Here is a 17,261-nt window from a genome sequence, read left to right on the forward strand (position 1 = left end):
AAATAAACAGCTTAATTTTTGTAGCTCTCACAACTTAATTTTTTATAGTTTACACAATTCTTCTAGTTAATTTAACCTAATTTTCCTAGCTAATTCAGCTTAATTTTTTTATTTATTCAGCCTTATTTTCTCTATTTCCTGCAACTTAATTCAACTAAGTTTTTCTAGTTAATTCAACTTCATCCTTCTAGTTCCCACAATCTTAATTTTCAGAGTATAGATATGAATAAAACTGTGTACACTGATGTATAAGAGCTGCTAAAGTGGATATGTATGAAGAAAAAAGACTCCTTTGACAAAACAGCCTTTAAAAATATCTATTGTCATTGAAATCTACAGACGCAACAGATGAAGTGTCACAAAACAAACACTTAAATGCATATGATGTATTGTTTCTTCACAAATGACTTAAAAAAAACCTTACAGAAAGACAAACAGGCCAAAATGGACAATGTTTTTGCCTTAAATCCACTTGAATGCACATCATATCATAATTATGACTTCAGTCTGTGAGCCTCTGCCATAACATCATTGATATTAGATGTGAGAAAGGCCTGAAATAGCCAGTCATCTCAGCTTTATCTTATCAGAGCTGATCCGAATCTGGAAGACAGAGGTGTGTAGAGAAGAGCGTCTATCAGAGGCAGGTGTCAGGCTGTAGGACGGGACAGAGATGCGTCCTGACAAAACGCCGCTTCACAGAAATGGAAATAATGACACTGCCGAGACCCTGTTCTCTCACTGAAAAGACTCTCTCTCTCTCTCTCTGACTCTTTTCTCTAGAGGCCTGATTTCACCGCGTTAAATTTCTGTCACCCTCTCGGAAGCTCAATGAAAGGAAATAGAGCTGGAGGGAGGTGCAGGGTTTGATGGTGCGGCTGATACGCTTCCTCGCACCAGGCTGGCAGAGAAACTGTCTCTTTTTAAGATATCCAGCTTTTGCCCCATAATGCTCAGCGTGGATTATGGGAGTAACTTTTGTTATACTTTAAACAATCTGAGAAGCATTTTAAATGTAAAAAAAAAAATGGGTACAATGAGCAGTCATTATTCTCCTCTCAACCATCAGCTATTAAAATTCACCTTATTGGAACAAGCAAATTACTTTCAGCAGACCATGAATAGCCAATGTGATTTTACTCATTATTTATTAACCCTTAAGTGCTTCCAAATCTTTATAAAAAATGTTAGAAACCAATAGTCATTTTCATTTGTCACTGCAAAATTTGGAGTGCCATTTCAACTCTAAATGAGTTCAAATCAACTCTGATTGAGTAAACATATTGTCCAAATATTTTCAGTGTAAAAGTAACACTCTTAAGAGAGTTGCTTGTACAACACTATAAGTTAGTTATATTTACACAGTATCAACTTAAAAAACTCTGGTCTACAGGATAAGCTGAAATGGCTAACGTTTCAAACATTCTACAAAATAATGTATTGTGTGTTCAACGTAAAAAAGAAGTAAACTAAATGATGACCAAATGTACATTTCTGAGTGTACTGTCCCTTTAATAAACCATAATTTAAATCATATTAGTCAAGAGTGGCAAATGCTGGATAAAATGCTGTAATTTGTTATGATGACACCTTATATTGTGCTAGTAGTTTTCTGTCAGATTCAGTTGTTGCTGATTAATTGATATCCATTAAGAATCCTAATTTTGTTTACAGAGCTCCGTAATAGGGTTACATCCCACTCAAGGTCAAAAGTGCTTTGATTTTTGGGTAATATCCATTGCCTGAAATGCTTTGTTTTGGTCTCTGTAAACCCCTCCCTCTTAGAATGTGCTCGGCTCTGATTTGTTAAATCCAGGCCAGCTTGTTGTGATTGGTTTACTGTTCATAGCGTATGTGGGAAAACAAAAGCCCAGTTGCATATGTTCATTTCAGCTCAGAGCTAAATTAAAATAGCTAAAATATTGTTAATAGTTTAAATTGAATTTGGCAAACATAAATTCTCTTTTTTTTGAGTCGGTGGCATTTTCAGGTTAATTCAAAACTGATTCATAATTTTGTTTGTTAAAATATTTAAAATATATTTTGTTAATAATATGTTAAAGTGTAAGTAAACTCATGCTAAATAATAATAGTTTAGTAAAATTAAACCAGTAAATATGTCTATAATATGACAAAATATTTCATTTTAATATGAAATATTTTTGTCAGTGCAATTTTATATTTTCACAATTATTTAGTTTTCTTGGTTTAGCTTCCATTTTTATATGAATAAAGTCATTAAAGATATCTAGAATGTAAAAAATATTTGTAATAAAGTCTGTTCTCTCCATAAAAAATTGCAGTTTTCATTCCCATTTATATATATATATATGTGTGTGTGTGTGCGTGTTTTACAATTGTTATTATAATTACACTTTTTTTCCCTTCCATTTTATCAAACTGAGTAAAGTCATTAAAGGTATCTATAATGCAGAAATGTTGTATTTTTATTTTAAATCAGTTCTGTTCTGTCCAAATATCTGTTCTCTAAAAATAATTTAAACGGATAATAGATAGAATAAATATAGAGAGAACATAATTTATCTGTAAGCATTAAATATTTTATCAGTGTATATATATAATAATAATAATAATAATAATAATAATAATAATTATTATTATTATTATTATTATTATTATTATTATTATTATTATTATTATTATTATTATTATTATTATTATTGTTCAAACTCTTGACCACAGATATATTTTTTTCTGTCACATTATAAATATCTTTAATGGCTTTACTAATTTCAAAATGAAAGGCTAAATTACATAATAATAATAATAATAATAATATTAATAATAATAACAACAACAACAACAACAACAACAACAACAACAACAACAACAACAACAATAATAATAATAATAATAATAATAATAATAATAATAATGTGGTGACCCCGGATTAATAAAGGGACTGAGCTGAAAAGAAAATGAAAGAATGAATAATAATAATAATTATAATATTAATAATAATACTTATTATTATTTTATTTATTTATTATTATTATTTTTGCCTTCCATTTTGAAATTAGTAGTCATTAAGGATATCTATAATGTGACAAAATATTTTTGTTGTGAATGAAATCAGTTCTCTCAAAATATCTGTTTTCTCAAAAAAATATTTGAATGGACACATATACATAGAATAAATATAAAGAGGACAGAATTCAGTAAAAAAAAATTGTTACATATAAAAAAAAAATTGTTACATATAGATATATTTAAAGACTTTTAACGTTTAATCATTTATAAACATTGTACAGTTGAAATGTTTTTAGCAAAAACTCTTTCTAAAACATTGCAGTAAAAAAATTCTCTGTGGTCAAGAGTTTGAATCTAATTGGCTCTAATTGCTATTTGGTTGAAATAATAATTATTCAAACTTAAAGAGAGAGAGAGAGAGAGAGAGAGAGAGAGAGAGAGAGAGAGAGAGAGAGAGAAAGAGAGAGAGAGAGAGAGAGAGAGAGATCCTAATCAAAAGACACTCACTGTAAAAAATGCTGAGTTCCACACAATCGATTTGTGTTAAGACAACATGAAGGAATTAAGTTAACTTATCAGTGTTTTTATTTAAGTGGATTGAACATAATTAATTTGTCACAAAAAAAAATCAATAATGGTGTTGGTTCAGCTCAGTTTTATTAAGTAGTTCGAACAAACAAGAGTGTATATGGTATAACTATAGATCTGGGTAACATTTTACAAATAAATAAATAAAAAATAAATGGCAACATGTTTTATACAGAAGAAAAAGTTAATGAAAAGCAATTTTGTTCTTGGAAGGAGTAGAAGAAGAAAGGAGAATTAAGAAAAGCACTCAGGGATTAGATTGGGGAAAAATAAATTGCATCTCATCAGGCACAGTGAAGTGAACCAAAAATCATTGTTTTAATAACGCAGACTTGCAAAGCATGAGAAAGAAAACAGTGAAAAATGACTCGCGGTGTCGAAATCCATATTGCCAGCCAGCCGTTGGGTTTAATCACACAGATCCTCGGCAGGAGCTCGCGACGTTCTGTTGCGTGCAGCTTTTCACAAATTAAAAGTAAATAAATTGGAGTTTTATTTTTTTTTTTAAAGAGGGAAGCATTACAAAAAGTAAGATTTTCTCAGAACTGGAGCTTCATGGTGGCTCAGTGGTTAGCATTGTCACTCCACAGCAAGTAGGTCACTGGTTTGAGTCCCAGCTGGGTCAGCTGGCATTTCTGTGTGGAGTTTGCATGTTCTCCACATGTTCTTGTGGGTTTCCTCCGGGTGCTACGGTTTCTCCCACAGACTAAACACATGCGCTATAGGTGGATTGAATAAACTAAATTGACCATAGTGTTTGAGTGTGCCTGTACTAGTAACAGTGTTTGGGTGTTTCCCAGTACTAGGTTGCAGCTGGAAGGGCATCCATTGCGTAAAATAAAGGGACTAAGCCGAGAGATGATGAATGAATGAATGAATGTAGCTTTATTCACAGTATGTGCTGCAGCTAAATATGTTTTGTGTCAGAAAAAGGATTCTGTAACTTTAAATGCCACAGCAGTTTGACCTCTGGGTCATATCTATTATTATTATTATTATTATTATTATTATTATTTTGAACAAATCTATTTGACTCTTTTATGCAAAAAGCCAATTCAGTTTCCTTAGCAGCCTGCTAAACTGTGAGACAGCGTGAAAAAAAGAAGAAGAAAAAAAGAGGCAATTTAAAATAACATAATAACGCATAAAGACATAATTCTTGTTTATTTTGCCTGCGCTGATTGAAAGGCGACTGAAATTCATTCATCACCGCCACTTCAGACTCAAGAAATGATTGCAGATTGTAAACATGTTTATGTTCAGCGTAGGCATTTATTGTATTATTCACTGCAGTTTCAATCACCGTTTCCTTTAGCTATAACTAACCTCTGAAGATTGGATGTAAAAAAAAAAAAACATACTAATTGTACTGTATGCTTCAGGGTCTGAAATATAACCAGAGCTCGAGCGGAAATGCTGCAATCTATTAAACTATTTGATTTAATAATATTATTGTTTAAAGAAACTGTAATATATACTTATTTTGTAATTATAAACAATTCAAAAGATGGGTTTAAGGATGGATTGAGAGTTTTGTTCAATTGTTTAAGCAGTGATTGTTTCTGATTTTAATTTTTATTTAATCTGTATTTTTTTTTACAATATATCAATAAAGAAATTAATATTTTTTAATTTAGAAAGAAAAAAAGGGAAAAGTTTTTTACAATATATCAATAAAGAAATACATTTTCTATTATATTTATATTTATTTATATTAATATTAAAACGTTTTTTTTTAAAAACCAATCAGTAAAGAAGTTTTTTTTTTTTTACGATATCAATAAAAATACAAACAAATTATTTTTTCACCTAGAAAAAGAAAGAAAGAGAAATAAATGGATTGTTTCAAAAATAACTAATTTTTACAATAAATCAAGTGAGGATCAAAGTGAGGAAGTTTTGTTTACAACCAGTCAATGAAAGAAAGAAAAACAGAAATATGTTTATTTATTTATAATATATCAATAAAGAAATATATATATTTTTAATTCAGAAAAAAGGATGTTTTTTTACAACTAATTAGTAAAGAAAGAAAGAAAGAAAGAAAGAAACAAAGAAACAAAGAAAGAAAGATTTTTTTTACAATTAATAAATAAATAAATCAAAACAGAAAGAAGGGTAGATTTTTTTTTTTACAATCAACCTATCAATCAATACATAAATAAATAAACACATGAAGAAAGAAAGAAAAAAGAAAGACAGAAGGAAAGAAAGAAAGGAACATTTGTTTAGTGCATAATACAATAAACAATAAAAACGTTGATTTTTTTTTTACTCTGTGAGTCCACATAAAACTAGTGTCTAGTTTTGTTAATACTCCAAAAATGGCATTTCTTTGTTCAAACTACTTATTTAAAATCAATTAAAACATAACAATTCTTGAGTTAGTTAGAGGGAAACTTAAATGCATAAACACTAATAAGTTAACCTAATTCCTTCATGTTGTACCAACACTGATTGTGTGGAACTAAGCATTTATTCATTTATTTATTAATTAATTTTTACAGTAAAAAAGAGTAAAGCTGGCAAGACAATACGAGACAATAGGAAGCCTCAGAGGCATAAAGAAAGACAGAAAGTAGAAGAGTGCAGCTTACTGAAGCATTTCTACTCAGGTAATTACAGCATCTGTTAAGAGTTTTACGGATTGTTTTTCATCTCCACATGGCCGCCACTCCTGAAAACCAATTACCTTGGGTTGGAGGAGGCCAGATCACAGTGAGAAAAACGCAAAGAATAAAATAAATAAATAAAACACTGAACTTGCTATTTCTTTGTCTTTAGCAGAGTAAAATGATGCTTTATTTTCTGGTTTCTGTAAGTACACTAATCCTATACAGTTGAATTAAAAAACCCCAAAAAAACATTATGTACAGTAGAACAGTGGTTCCCAACTTTTTTTTTGCCTGAGACCCCCTTTTTCCCCGGAAAATATTGTAAGGCCCCCTCCACATTTAATAATATAATCGCTTATATAAGTTTGCAGTAATGATGACTAAAAATGTTGTTTTCAAACAAACTGTATGTTTATTACTATATCTAGATGTGTTTATGCACAAATAATAGACTGATGTATATGGGAAAAAATAATATAGGCTATTACAATTTATTACTTGCATGTTATTTGTTATACTCTATCAATTAGTGTGAGTATTGCTGTGAGGCGAATCAGTGAGACTTTTTTGTGGAGAACAGATTACAAATGTGTCCATTTTTGGTCAGTATAGGGCAGTGGTCCTCAACCTGTTTATCACCACACACCGGTCAACGCTTGACAATTTTTCGATCATTGACTGTTTTCTCAGAGGATGACAAACTGACAAAACATTGCTGTCACTCTCTGATACAAATTTTATTTATGAAGAAAAGTACAAAGGACTGCAGTGTTTGTGTGTTCTGTGTTTGTCTGAGAAAATTAGTCTTACGAAATTTGAATATTCCATACAAGCTGAAGCTCATCGGTCAATTCTTGTCACGTGACTTGCGGTGCGCTCGCGGCCTAGGGTTCATTGGTGCGAGCTCGTCACACCATTGGAAACAACAAAACTGTGCAAACTCTAGAAATATGCGATATGCGAATGGCCCCTAAAAGGCCGTCGCCATTTGCAATCTCCATCAGTTGACCTTTTTACACAGCCATGCTGGATTCACCTGATTTGTTGACAAATGGGTTGCGGATCTATTCCTTGGCTGGTCGCGGGTCGTTCACTGGGCATTTTCCCCTTAGCAAAGAAACTTTCTAAAGACGTCTGTTTCTTACTCATTTTGCTGCTTTTGGGTTAAATTTGGGTGCTTAAGTGCTTGGGTTAAATTTGGGTGCTTTCAAAATAAAAGACTTTTCAAAATAAAAGATCGTTTAGACTCAGATAATAATAAAACAGAAATAATGATTTCTTGTGCAGCCTGGTACCAATTGATCCATGGACCGGTGGTTGAGGACCACTGAGCAAGAGGATAAAATGAACTATGGCAACATGATCATTCTCCTAATTGTCCACTGCTAAGATTTTTTTTAAATATGACGCGACCCCCCACAAAGCTCACTGAGGCCCCCTTGTGGGCCGCACCCCACTGTTGGGAACCGCTGCAGTAGAACATCATGTGCTGTTTCATCAACTTTTGTCTACAGCGGATGCCCTTCCAGCTGCAACCCAGTACTGGGAAACACCCATACACTCTTACACACACACACACACACACACTATGGCCATTTTAGTTTATCCAATTCACTAATAGCGCATGCCTTTGGACTGTTGGGGAAACCGGAGCAACCCCACGGACATGCAAACTCCACACAGAAATGCTAACTGACCCAGCCAGGACTTAAACCAGCGACCTTCTTGCTGTGAGGCAACAGTGCTAACCACTGAGCCACCATTCCACCCATTTGCATTACATTTCAAATCACATTTTGTTCTGTGACATAAATGATTTGGTGGATTTCTTCTCGATTTTGCTAATTTAAGAAGTTAGCAACATGGTTGTTCATGATTTAATTATTAATAAAAAAGTGTTTTCTTTGAATTTTTTTTACAAATTACAGCTTTCTAGGGAGTGATGTAAAATAAAAGATTGATATATAATTCATTCATTTACTCTCTTCTCAGCTTAGTCCCTTTAATAATCTGGGGTCGCCACAGCAGGATGAACTGAAAAATTGTAAAATGAAAAATTGTAAATTGTTTCCAATTTAAAAACTTAATTCAAAAATAAATAAATAAATTAATTAATTAATTAATAAACAAATAAATTAATTAATTAATAAAAATGTTATGTAATTATTATTAATATCATTAAATCATGTCATTTAAAAAAAAGTATTAATAAAACAAATCTGACCAAAAACACAATAATGTTTATATCCTAAATGTATACAATTAATTTCTTTGACACTTTTTGCATGAGTACACCAAACTATGGTTTGACTAAAATTGGCGAACAATAAAAATATTGATACTTAACTACATTTTTGCCTTCTCAAATTCCATGGTTGCACCATTAAATGACAAAAAAAGAAACACATGAATACATTTGAATACAGAAATGTAGCCTGATCTCACAAGGAAACGTAACTATTTTACATTTTGTCATTTTAGTGGTTAGTTCAAAATGTACGATTTTAAAAAGGCACCCAACTCCGCCCCTAAACCCAACCGCCATTGGGAAATGAGCAAATAGTACTAAATAGTACGAATGAGACTGTACAAATTCATATGAATAAGCCACTAATGGTCCATTTCCATTGAGTGGTAAAATACAGTTCGGTACGCTTTTATGGCAGTTTCCACCGCCAAAAGGTACAAAAAAAGCAAACCGTACCTTACCACTTTTTGGGCACCCTTTTGAAAGGTACCTATCGCAACAAAAGGGTACCAAAAGGTGCAGCAAGATGCGCAGCTAAAGGCTATTGGTTTACAGAGATAAGTCATTAGCTTGTGCACAAGACAGGAGAATGAAAACAAAGGAAGCGCCATTTTTAAATACACAGCAGAGACATTACACCATAATAATGTACACATAATAACGAGCCATGGTCAATCCGAGCTTAAACAAACCTTGTCGTCGCCTTGAGGAACAGCCACAAAGCCAAGAATAAGAGCAGAATCTACAGTGTGCCTTGTTCTTCACAAAGCCATAAAGTGCGAGCACTTTTTCGAGGGAGCTCACAATTGCGTGTCTATATTTGAAAAAATAAATTTCTTGAGCTGATGACAATGGCATTTAGGTGATTATTAAAGTGCTTCTGATATCAGATCCTTTCAGAAATTGAAAAACGTGTGGAAAAAAACTTGTGGACGAGTGGAAAAAACAAAGGAGAAACCCGACAAAACAACGAACCAAATTATTTTTTCAGCAACCTAAAACATAAACTGCCATGTTTAACTATTATCCTCACCTTTTGGTCTATTATGAACTTGGAATGATGAAATTACTTAGTAACAAGAGGTTACATGTGCTGGTGAACCATTGGTACCCTTTCGCCAGTGAAAATGCAAGCTTGATAAAGGTGACCTGTACCGACCCGTACATTTCCGTACGGTACCACTCAGAAATGGGCCATAAATCAAAAAGTTACAAATTTCCATAAGATCGTGTTGACAAATCATAATAAAAACAAATCTATCCATAACAAAAAAGGTATCATGCAATTATATTCACGGCATGCAGTAGTTTATTAAAAAAAACTCTGTACACTATACCATGCAATAAGTCAGTTTAATGATTAGCCCATAAGCAATCATGCAAAACAAATACACACACCGCACCATTTACAAAACATCCTCATTGCTCAATCGTCCGCATAAGAGTCAAGTTCATAACTCAGATTAGAGCATCTGATAACGCTGAGTAATCCTGCAGGCGTTAATATTACTGTTCATTAAGGTGATGTTAGGCTTTAATAAGCTTCCTTGAAAAGGCCAGACACAAATATTGTTTTCCAGTGACACCAGGCGCCTTATCAGGGTCAAAATAAGCACGCGCTCATTTGCGCATTTTCTTTTTTTTTTGCTTCTTAATGAAATGCAATGGAACAGACAGATAAACGAGCCGAGCCCCCATTAACTGGTGATTAATTGATCTCATTTGTGGTGAACGCAACAGTCGCCTCTTTTCCCTCTGACCCCAATCTCCCATCGTCCTTCGTCATCAGAAGAATGACTTTCAGCTTTTCCCGCTACTACCCCCCCTTTTGTATATCCTTGCATGTTTCGGAGAAAACATATAAGCCGATTTGTGATCATATTTGAGCAAGTCTAGAGCTTTATTCTCCTGGAGCCCTGCCTGATCTGCTTTGCAACTCTGAACTTTTCTCTGTTTTTTATTTATTTTTCTGCTTTTCCCTTTAAACCGGCGTGTCTAATTGCGATGGCGTTTTTAATTAAAAGTCAGGGATATGTGGTTGTTTGCTTGGAATGAGAATTATCCGTTTTTTTTTTTCTCCTCTGTATCTTCTATCTGTCTGGTTAATGAGAGAGAGGGAGGAAGAACCTGCTGGAGGACTTGTTGATATTTGTCCTTCTTTTTCTGAGAGATTAGCTTTTGAAGCTCCAGGATGTTAGCCATTCTGGAAGAGGAACGATAAGGAGATTCTAGAGTTTCTGTCATAAAACAAAACAAAACTAAAAAAAAAAACAAAGCAATCGTTTGTTGGCAAATATTCAGTTCGGAGAACTTTAAAAGTGACCTTGTGCTTTTAATGCTTTGAAGTCGAAGAGGAACTAAGAACGACTCCGTGAAGAACTTTAGATATTCGTATATGACAGGAATAGCTTATAATTACTAATAACAATCTGAGCTCAAATGTGTCATCATACACAAATGAGTGTTTTCTGTTTATTTTTGCCATTAATAATGCTTTATGTGAGCTTAATTTCTTTCTCTGTATCTTCTTTCTATCTGGTTAATGAGTGAGAGGGAGAAAGAACCTGCTGGAGGACTTGCTGATATTTGTCCTTCTTTTTCTGAGAGCTAGCGATTAGCTTTTGAAGCTCAAGGATGTTAGCCATTCTAGAAGAGGAATGATAAGGAGAATCTGGAGTTTCTGTCATTAAAAACAAACAAACAAACAAACAACCCAAGCAATCGTTTTTTTGTAAATATTCAGTTCCGAAAACTTTAAAGTTTACCCCTTTTTTATGATTTAATATTAATATTATGATTCTTCTGAGTGTGCCAGTTTAGGTTCAGTTCAACACACAGTTCACATGTTTTTATTATAATGTGTTAAAATATATCTATCTATCTATCTATCTATCTATCTATCTATCTATCTATCTATCTATCTATCTATCTATCTATCTATCTATCTATCTATCTATCTATCTATCTATCTATCTATCTATCTATCTATCTATCTATCTATCTATCTATCAATCAATCAATCAATCAATCAATCAATCAATCAATCAATCAATCAATCAATCAATCAATCAATCAATCAATCAATCAATCTATCTATCTATCTATCTATCTATCTATCTATCTATCTATCTATCTATCTATCTATCTATCTATCTATCTATCTATCTATCGTATATATCATTTTTTGAGAAGTCTATTGTTTTTTAGGTTAACTTTTACAACTTTAACACAATCAAACCACTGCAGAAATGGTTTTAAAACGTGTCCCTGTATCTGTGGTAAACAGCGTTGAGTTTGGTGAACTGATGATCTTCACGACCAATCACAGTCATTTCTGTTGAGCACGCAAACACAATGGCAGATCAGCACTGTTTAAGAACGTGCTTAACAGCGCACAAATGTTAGTGGATGGAAGTTTTTACAAATTTTTTTTGTATCGATTGGTACCAGATTCCAGTATTGTGACAACTCTACAGTCCCTCCAAGATTTTACGGAACTTTTTTAAAAATAGATTTGCAGCCAGAAATGATGCATTTTCTCAATGTTTGGCATCGTTTGCTTCACTTTTTGTGTTTTGCTATCCTATAGTATTTACATTTTGTTGTAAATCAATGCTGCTGCATACATTTTGCATAATGCTGCTGCAAAAAAAAAACCTTTATGACCTCAAACTTCCAATGTAGTTTAATCGATTGATTACACTCTTTGTTAACACTGTAAAATGGTTTACTTAACAGAAATAGAAATGTAAAATATACGTTTTTAAAATATAAGTTATTTAAAAAACAGATATGTACAGTAGATTACTTTTTTGCTTCTTCAGTAGATCAATCAATTAGGTTTTTAGCTGAGACTGTGGTCTGTGGTGATTTGCAAAATGCACATCAATGCTTACCTACACCTTGAGAGTGAAAAAACCACAAAGGCAACACAAAATTAACAAGTAAAAACAAGGATAAACTTGGGCTGTCAGTGAAAATCTAATATACATCTAAAAATAACCCAAAACTAGTCGTCAATAGACAGATTAGACAGACTTTATATGTGTAGACATTAATTTCTGTTTATTTGATGACTAGTCTAGCCTATTCTTCGACGTCTATTTGATTTTTACTGACAGCCAAAATTTAGCCTTGTTTTAGGCAAGACGACTATGTTGAGGCGTCTATTAGACATCTATTTGACATTATTTAAAAGCAAAAGAATGCTGGGTTATTACTTTTAATCCACAACAATTGAGTGATGATTTTATTTTCTGGGTTGGAGCTCTAACTTCTAGCTTTCATTGTCACGATGACTGTTTTCTTACAAACTTTTTTAGCCTGACTTCATCATTTGTTTGTTTACCGAGGAGACAGCGGTGTCACCGAAGAGCTGGAGAGGAAATGTGAGGCATGCGATGCGTGAAGAAAAGAAACATCAAGGTAAGTATCACTTGAGAACAGTATATTTTTGAGTCATTTCCAATCAAGCAGCAATTCTGTCAAATTATGCAGGCTGCGTGAGTCAAAATGCTTTATTTATGTCTATTTAGATGCATAAAATGCCATCAAATAAGCTTCATAAAACAATAGAAGCCATTTTGTTACAGCGGGGGTGGGGGGGTGGTGGTAATTTTCATCATTGTCACTGAGTGAAAAACTCAGGCCTCAGAAACAACAATGCCTATTTAGAGATTTTTTTTTATTTAATTTTTTTTTTGATGGATGTGAACATATCAACCCAAGCTCATTATTGATATGTACCCCTGTATACATTTCTGGAAAGCCCAAAACAGCCCAGGATACACGTTTTCTTTTTAGTTTTTGTTTTCACAAATCCACAAGAGGCTGCTGTGTACACTTTTTCAGATCTCAGCTGCCTGATTTTTTCCCCCTTTTTCAAATCTTACCACATTCTCACCCTTTTATTTACTTGTTTAGTTTTTGCCTTTTGTTTTTGTTTTACTGGCTTTCTGAAACTGTTCTTCGCCTTATTCGAATCCTGTTGTCGTGGTCAACTCTAGAAGTCTGGGAGGTATGTGGTGAGCGACTGGGAAAACTGGTAACAGCAGAATTGCCATCCACACAGAGTTAAGCGGTCAGCTAGTGGTGCAAAAAGAAACAGAAGTCGTCAGTGGTGTCATAATGCCCTGTACCATACATACAGCATGTAGCTCTGGCTACATAATTTGCACTCTCCAGAAATGTACATGGGGGTATGTTTTCACAATGAGCCTGTGTTTGATTTTATAAATATATATATATATATATATATATATATATATATATATATATATATATATATATATATATATATATAAATATATATATATATATATAGAGAGAGAGAGAGAGAGAGAGAGAGAGAGAGAGAGAGAGAGAGAGATTTTAATATGCTTTTTATTGACAATTTTTTTTTAAACGTCAAATTTAATGATCTGTAATATAGAGCAGTGTTTCTAAACCTTGTTCCTTGAGGCACACCAACAGTACAAATTTGGGATATCTTCCCTACCTGAACCATCCACAAAGTATTTAAACCTGTGGTTGGAGACAAACAAACTTTAAATTCCATAATAAGGACACTTTAAGGCTGCATTTACACTGCAGATCTTGATGGTCAATTCCGATTTTGTGACTGTATCTGATTATTTTGATGGCCTGCTTACATCACCTTTTAAAAGTGACTTGTATCCGATCGTCTGCAATTACACAGCACACAGCAAAGGCGCAATGACCAGGAAAAAAAGAGCAGGCGCTGACTAACAGCTGAGAATTGAAGAGTGCTCTTTTCTCTATTCCTGTATGTAATCTGTTCGCAACTTTTGACAAGCTGTTTTACTGTAGTTTATGACAGAAAAGTTCTCATTGTCTATCTTCTTTTGATATATAGGCTTTTTTTTTATATCTTTAGGCATCTTAATGTAATGTCCATAGCGTGATTTATGCACGTGATGAATGCACTAGTTTTATAATAGTTTATATTGATTACGTGGCAGATGTTGCGCTCTCTTGCTCTCGTTAACATGCTTATATACCTGTGCTATATGACAATATAAAAGCTGTTTAAGTCCTCGTGTATGAGATTTAGGGTTTGGGACTCTGCTGAAGTCTGTTCTCAAATGAAAGTGTCAGACTTGACGTCATTCGCTAAAGTTTTTAATGATGCGCGACTAAGATTGACAGGTGAAAACCCGATCTACCCGCTTACACTGCTGACATGAGAACACAGATTCGATTCATATCGGATAAATTTTCACATATGAACACGGCCTGAATATGATTTGAGCAAACCAGAATCCATGTGATTTGTTCCTGCTTACACGTACATGGGCCATATCCGATCTGTTCCACATAGGAGAAAAAAAAATCATAATTGAGTCACTTGAACGGTACAAGTCATTTTGTTTCTTGGTCTTTCTTGTTTTTTTTTTTTTTTTTTTTACAGAGGAAGTAGAATAATACTGCACAAGGAAATGACTTTTTTATTTCAATTTTTTTGTAAAAATAAAAGGTGATGTACCTGAAAAATGATTCATTTTCTGTTTCATTCTCACACTTGTATTTGTTGACCAATTTGTTGACTGGGGCAGATCTGATCAATCACAACAGTGCAGGCTTTTTAACAGATATTGCAATGACTATTAATTTTAGTGTCCTTTATTCATTTATAAATGTATTTATTTTTACCTTGGATCCATGTAAACATCTTGTAGGAGCTGCCCAAACAACACAGGCTCAATCTGAAAACGTAGCCCTATATACATTTATGGAGATGCCGTTCTTTTTCTCACTTGCCAGCTGGGCGCTTACTAAGGATGGCTTTCCCGCTGTTACCAGTTTGTCCAGTAGCTCGCCATGAACATTGGCGGAATTGAGACACAGAGAGGAGTTGATCACGAGGACTGGGTTTGAGTCTGGTGAAGAACAGTTCCAGAAAGCAGGTAGACAAAAACAGAAGACAAAAAAATAAAATAAACAAGTAAATAACAGAGTGAAAATGTGGTAAAATCTGAAAACGTGGTAAATATCAGGGAAGGGTTTTTTTTTTTCACGATTGCTTTTTAAAACTGTCGGTTTTGTTTAGGGAAGGTGGTGGGTGGGTCAATCTGTGCTTTTGAAAACACTATTGGTTGGGTTTAGGGAAGAAGGAGGGTGGGTCAGTCAACAGCGATGTTACAAGAAGATGTATACAAGAAGAGTAGGCGCAAACGGGACTTGCGAGAAAAATTTGAGATCTCAAAAAGTGTACACAGAGACCTCTGGTGAATTTGTAAAAACAAAAACTGCAAAAAAAAAAAAAAAAAAAGTACCTCCTGGGATGTATTTGGCACTCTCTGGAAATGAATACAGGGGTAGTTTTTCAGAATGAGCCCGGATTGGCCAAAAAATTTGTCAGATACCATAATAAAAAGATTGTTTGCCCAAAAATGTAAGTTTGTCCACCATTTACTTACCCTTTTCCTTTTCCAAACCAGTTTCTTCTTCTGTTTAAAAACACAAAACAAGATATGTTGAATATCATTGGAAACCGATTGCCATTGACTTCAATTGTATATATTTTTTTGTTATGGATGCTAATAGATACCGGTTTCCAACATATTTTCTTTTATGCTCAACAAAAAAAACCCACAAAATTTATAACTTGACCATTCTTGACTCGTTTACAGGAACATAAAGTAATAATAACAACCTTTTTTGTTGCTCATAGATGAGCGAGTAGCAGCACTGATGTACCTGTAGGAGAATCATGTACATGAGCGTGTGTGTGTTTGTTTCAGCGTGTGGGCCGAACAGCAGGCTTGCTCGAAACAATCCCATGACATTGTACCAGCTGAGCCCTTCATTTGGGGCCGTTTGGCAGGGCGTCAGGAGCACCAGGTGTCCCCTTTGCACCCAGCGCTTTGAAGCAAGCAATGCATGGACGTCCGACCTGGAAAAGACCTTTCTGTCAAAGAGAACAAGGACTGGGCACAGCGTGTGCCGCACATGTGGCTCACCATTTTAGCTTGTGTGTATGTGTGTGTGTTTTATAGAGTGTGAGAAATGAGTGCAATCTCAGGCCGGAACCGTTGCTGAAAATGTGAGAAATGGTGGCTTAACAGCTGTTATGGAGGAGCTGTTTTCTTTTTCACCTGAGATGAGTTTGTTTCGAGATTTTTTTTTTCTAGTGCTGTTTACATTCGGCACATTCTATGCCTCAACAAAATATTTTTTTCCCTGGAACATTATGTTCATATCTATCATATCCATACCCAAAATATTATTTGCAGTCAAAATGTCTTTTTAACATGTCATTTGGGTTTTGATGCTGTAGGTTTATCAGGGCTCATGTGGGAAACAAACTATTTTAAAGAAGAAGGGAAAAATCGAAACCTTTGAGTATTATCCTGATTACTTTTATTATTTTTTTTTTAAACTTTGTGAATTATTAATAATTATTTTGGAGCCTTTTTTGTCAAATATTTTACCTTTTATTCAAAAGCTTTTATTTTCTTTGGTGTTTTTTTTTTCTGAAACAAACAAAAAATGTATTATAGTGCAATAAACAATATTACAAAATAATATAATAAATAATAAAATGTCTTTTATGAAAATGCAAGAACACAAACAATTATTTTAAAGAAACAAACAGATAACACACCCTATCATTTTCATTCATACTTTTTTATTAAAAAACAGATATTAGTATTAATAGTATTATTAATAATAATTAGTAAATAACAACAACAACAATAATAATACAGATAACAATAATAATTATTATTATTATTCTTACTACTATTGTTATTAATATTATTATTAATATTATTATCATAATTCTTAATATTGTTAGT

The 17,261-nt window shown here is 33.4% G+C and overlaps 1 non-coding gene across 2 annotated transcripts in view; it reads left to right on the forward strand.

The window, feature by feature from the left end:
* LOC147830798 (uncharacterized) overlaps positions 1-17,014 on the forward strand; it is a 44,338-nt gene extending 27,324 nt beyond the window's left edge. Inside the window, exons 2-4 of one of the 2 annotated variants that reach the window (XR_015526202.1) lie at positions 12,798-12,867; positions 15,226-15,368; positions 16,206-17,014. This is a non-coding gene — a transcript (uncharacterized LOC147830798). Of the gene's footprint in view, positions 1-12,347; positions 12,868-15,225; positions 15,369-16,205 lie in introns of those variants that run through there. The other variant, XR_015526201.1, reaches the window with a different exon arrangement.
* The last annotated feature ends 247 nt before the right edge of the window (positions 17,015-17,261 follow it).

This window comes from Danio rerio, chromosome 25 (assembly GCF_052040795.2).
Source record: "Danio rerio strain M-AB ecotype USA chromosome 25, GRCz13ab, whole genome shotgun sequence".
NCBI lineage: Eukaryota > Metazoa > Chordata > Actinopteri > Cypriniformes > Danionidae > Danio > Danio rerio.